Raw genomic sequence first — 5,000 nt, 5'->3', positions numbered from 1 at the left:
GTATCCTGTGCGATGAGTAGGATGCTCAGCTGTATGGCGTGTGGTTTTTGTGTACACGTCTCTAAGCGTATGTTGAAAATCCTTCATCTTCAAGGTATATGGTATATGTATTTTGATATATATATTTTTTTATCACCATAGGCATCACTGCATCGCATACTGATTTGTACATGTGTTGCTGTTTTTGTTTTTTTCTTTGAGTGCCCAGATGATGGTTTATTTGTCTGATGGGTACTTGCAGGCTTTTAGTGAAACCCATGATTTTTCTTGTATTATTGGCGATAATGGCAGTACATGTATAATAATAATAATTATTATTATTTTGATTTTGATTTCTATCATTATTGTGATGATGATGATTATTATTAGTTTTAATTTTATTGTTATCATCATTATTAATGTTAGTGTTATTATTAGTAGTAGTCGTAGTATTAGTGTTATTATTATTAGTAGTCGTAGTATTAGTGTTACTATTATTACTAGTGTTGTTAAAGTTATTATTATTATCATTATTATTATTATTATTATTATTTTTATTATTATTATTATTATTTTGTTATTTTTTTTATTATCATCATCATTATCATTATCATTATCATTATCATTATCTTTATCACTATCACCATCATTATCTCATTATCATTATCATTGTCATCGTCATTGTCATTGTCCTTATTATTATTATTATTAGTGTTGTTATTTTTATTGTCATTATTATTTTTATTTATTATTAGTATTATCATTATTATTTTCATTGTGAGTACTGTGATAATCATGGTTATTATTACTATTATTATTTTTATAATATGATTATGATAATGATTATGATTATAATTATGATTATGATTATAATTATGATTATAATTATGATTATGATTATAATTATGATTATAATTATGATTACAATCATAATAGTTTTTCTTTTTATCCAACTTCTTATTATTACTACTATCATTATCATGTACGCACACGCACATCCACGTGCATTCACGCACGCACAAGCGCGTTACATTTCCACATCCTTGTTCGAACAGGAGAGGTTTTGGAAACGTGCAACATACAGGTTTGACAGCATTAGTTCTCCCGCCATTTTGAAAGACGCGCTGCTCTTCGTGGAATGTTGGAAGGCGAGCGAAGAAATGGGGGGGGGGGGGGGGATTGGAATGAGGGAGCGGGGAAACGGAGATAGAGGCGTGGGAAGTGATTGACGAATGAGAAATGGTGAATGAGAAAGATGAGAATGAGGGTTGGAATGATATGTGAAAAAAGGGAGAGGAAGAAGAAAAAGAAGAGGAGGAAGATGATGATGGTGATGATGGTGATGATGATGGTTATGGTGGTGGTGATGGTGATGATGATGGTGATGGTGATGATGATGGAGAAGAAGGTAATAAAGGAAGAGTAACGAAAGAGAAATAACAAAAGTGAGAGAATACTGAATAACGGAATGACTTTCGGCTTTTCAGTTACAGAGTTTGGAATTTTATTTTCAATGTGAATATTTTTTGAAAATTCATTTCATCGGTGTGTGTCTGTGTGTGTGTGAGTTTGGTCATATTTGTCCGTGTGCGTATTTTGACGTTATTCTTTCATCTTTTCCTCATCATAACTGTCTTTGAGTCTTTCCCTTCCTCCTACTCTCCTTCTTTTTCTTCTTATTCCTCTCCATACTTCTGCTGCTGCTCCTCCTCTTCCTTCTACTGCCGCTGCTGATAGTCCTTCTTCTTCTGCTTCTTCTTCTTCTTCTTCTTCTTCTTCTTCATCTTCATCTTTTTCTGCTTCTCGTTTTCCTTCTCCTTTTTCTTCTTCCTCTTCTTCTTTTTCTGCTTCTCATTTTCCTTCTCCTTTTTTTTTACTCCCTCTCTTTCTCTACCTACTCCTCCTTATATTCCTTTTCCTCTTCCTCCTCGTCCTCCTTCCGCCCTCACCCATCCACCCTCCTCCCTCTCTCCTTTCTCCTTTCTCCTCTCTCCTCTCTCCTCTCTCCTCTCTCCTCCCTCCATCCCTCCTCCCTCCTCCCTCCTCCCTCCTCTCTCCTCCCTCCTCCCTCCATCCCTCCTCCCTCCATCCCTCCTCCCTCCTCCCTCCTCCCTCCTCCCACCATCCCTCCTCCCTCTTCCCTCTTTTCCCCTTTTTCTTCTCTTTTTTTTTGTTGTTGTCTTTCCTCCTCCCACTGAATACCGCGTCGCAGATTTCGGCACGCATTCCCACACCCACTCAAGCCACAAACGTGTCAAGGAAAAGAAGGGGAAGGAATGGGACAAGAAGAATCACTCACCTCTTCCCTTGTACACCTTCCTTCTTCTCTACTCCTTCTCCTCTTTCTCCTTCTTTTACTTCTCCTCTTTCTGTTCCCCTCCTCCTCCTTCTCCTTCTCCTTCTCCTTCTCCTTCTCCTCTTTCTCCTTCTCCTTCTCCTTCTCCTCTTTCTCCTTCTCCTTCTCCTCTTTCTTCTTCTCCCCTTTCTTCTTCTCCTTCTCCTCTTTTCCTTCTCCTTCTCCTTCTCTTCTCCTTCTCCTCTTTCTCCTTCTCCTTCTCCTCTTTCTCCTTCTCCTTCTCCTCTTTCTCCTTCTCCTTCTCCTCTTTCTCCTTCTCCTTCTCCTCTTTCTCCTTCTCCTTCTCCTCTTTTCCTTCTCCTTCTCCTCTTTCTCCTTCTCCTCTTTCTCCTTCTCCTCCTTCTCCTTCTCCTCTTTCTCCTTCTCCTCTTTCTCCTTCTCCTTCTCCTTCTCCTCTTTCTCCTTCTCCTTCTCCTCTTTCTCCTTCTCCTTCTCCTCTTTCTCCTTCTCCTTCTCCTCTTTTCCTTCTCTTTCTCCCCTTTCTCCTTCTCCTCCTTCTCCTTCTCTTCCTTCTCCCTCTCCTCCTTCTCCTTCTTCTCCTCTTTCTCCTTCTCCTTCTCCTCTTTCTCCTTCTCCTCCTTCTTCCTCCTCTTCTTCTCCTCCTCCTTCTTCCTCCTCTTCTTCTCCTTCTCCTTCTCCTTCTTCCTCCTCTTCTTCTCCTTCTCCTTCTCCTCCTCCTCTTTCTTCTCCTTCTCCTTCTCCTTCTCCTTCTCCTCCTTCTTCTCCGTCTCCTCCTTCTTCTCCGTCTTCTTCTTTCTTCTTCTTTCTTCTTCTTTCTTCTTCTTTCTTCTTCTTTCTTCTTCTTCTTCTTCTTCTTCTTCTTCTTCTTCTTCTTCTTCTTCTTCTTCTCCTCCACCTTCTCCTTCTTCTCCTTCTCTTTCTCCTTCTTCTCCTTCTCTTTCTCCTTCTCTTTCTCTTTCTTTTTCTCTTTCTCCTTCTCTTTCTCCTCTTCCTTTTCCTTTTTCTTTTTCTTTTTCCTTTCACCTGGAACTCCACCCCCTAATCCTCTTCCACCTGCACTCTTTTCCCGGTCGTCCGCTCACTCCTAACCTCCACTCCCTCCACCCCCTCCACCCCCTCCACCCCCGCCACCCCCTCCACCCCCTCCACCCCCGCCACCCAACACCACGTCATGCGTCCGAGAATGCCTGTTATGGTCAAGTCGCTCGTTGCCTCAGGTAGCAGGAGCGGAAGGGGGGAAGGTAAAGGGAGGGAGGGAGGGGAAAGGGAGGGAGGGGGAGGGGGAGGGGGAAGGGAAAGAGAGGGAGAGGGGGAAGGGGAAGGGAAAGAGAAAGAGAAAGGGAGGGAGGGAGGGAGGGAGGGAGGGAGGGGAAAGGGAGGGAGGGGGGAGTGAAGGAGGAGGAGGAGGGGAAAGGGAGGGAGGGAGGGGAAAGGGAGGGAGTGAAGGAGGAGAAGGAGGGGAAAATGCAGGAAGGAGGGGGAGGGGAAAGGAAGGGAGGGAGGGGGAGGGGAAGAGGAAAGGGAAAGGGAGGAAGGGAGGGGAGGGGAGGAGGGAAAGCAAAAAAGGGAAGGGAGGGGGAGGGGAAAGGAAGGGAGGGAGGGGAGGGGGATGGGGAGGGGAAAGGAAAAGGAAAGGAGGAAGGGAGGGAGGGAGTGAGGGGGAGGGGAAAGGGAGGGTGGAAGCGGGAAGGGAAAGGGAGGGACGAAGGGGGAGGGGAAAGGGAGGGAGGGAGGGGGAGGGGAAAGAGAGGGGAGGGGAGGGGAGGGGAGGGGAAAGGGAAGGGGGAAGAGAGGTTGAGGGAGAGGTGGTGGGGGAAAAAGAGGAGAGGGGAAAGGAAAGGAAGAGTTAGGAAGAAAGGACGGGAATTAGAGGGGAAAGGAAGGGAAAACGGAAAAGTAGGGAGAACGAGAGGTGTGAAGGGAGGGACGGTGGGATGGGAGGGAATGTGTTGAGTTAACTTTGGCGTGGTCTCTATTTGTGTGGTTGTTGCCTTCCGATTTCTGGTTTCTGATGCATACAGGGGTGTCTGTTTTTCTTCTTTGTTGTGTAGACTGTGTATTTGCACAAAGGTTTTTACCTTACTTGTTTATTCGTCTGTTTTTATTTTCTTTGGATGTTATCCATTTCATATGCATTCCTCTAAGTGTATGCTTTCTCGAACTATGGTTGACGTTCAGAAATGTTCTAATGTTCTGTATGCCCATGCCTTAATGTGCATAATTATATATATATATATATATATATATATATATATATATATATATGTATGTGTATGTGTATGTGTATGTGTATGTGTATGTGTATGTGTATGTGTATGTGTATGTGTATGTGTATGTGTATGTGTATGTGTATGTGTATGTGTATGTGTATGTGTATGTGTGTGTGTGTGTGTCTATATGTGTGTCGGTGTCCTTGCCATGCTCGCTGTCTTTGTGCTTGTCTGCCTATGCAACACATGCAGATGTAATCCCCACACCTTGATTCAATGTTGGTCATGATGTTGTTGTCATTGCAGACGTGACGTGCGTCCTTAAGTGTCAGCGTTACACTTCTTCTTCTCTCTCTCAAGGTACCGTTCACTCTTCACCCTTTTGGCCGCGCTGCGCACCGCTCCCACACTCTTTTGCTCGGCTTTTCTTTAACGCGCTCGCTTCCTCGCTCCTCTCTCTTCCTCTCTCCTCTTTCTTCCTCTCTCCTCTTTCT

The 5,000-nt window shown here is 43.8% G+C and overlaps 1 protein-coding gene across 13 annotated transcripts in view; it reads left to right on the top strand.

Moving 5' to 3' along the window:
* LOC122246714 (epidermal growth factor receptor kinase substrate 8) overlaps nucleotides 1-5,000 on the top strand; it is a 113,149-nt gene that overhangs the window by 36,217 nt on the left and 71,932 nt on the right. Inside the window, exon 2 of one of the 13 annotated variants that reach the window (XM_086541913.1) lies at nucleotides 4,813-4,866. The exons of the other annotated variants lie outside the window; for them this stretch is intronic. The gene's annotated coding sequence lies outside the window, so the exon portion shown is untranslated. The remainder of the gene's footprint in view (nucleotides 1-4,812; nucleotides 4,867-5,000) is intronic. 13 annotated transcript variants of the gene reach the window in all.

This window comes from Penaeus japonicus, unplaced genomic scaffold, assembly GCF_977035675.1.
Source record: "Penaeus japonicus unplaced genomic scaffold, GWHDUDI00000001_assembly GWHDUDI00000011, whole genome shotgun sequence".
Taxonomy (NCBI): Eukaryota; Metazoa; Arthropoda; class Malacostraca; order Decapoda; family Penaeidae; genus Penaeus; species Penaeus japonicus.
Note: the sequence above shows the minus strand (reverse complement) of the source record. Positions and strands in the feature narration are given on the sequence as shown.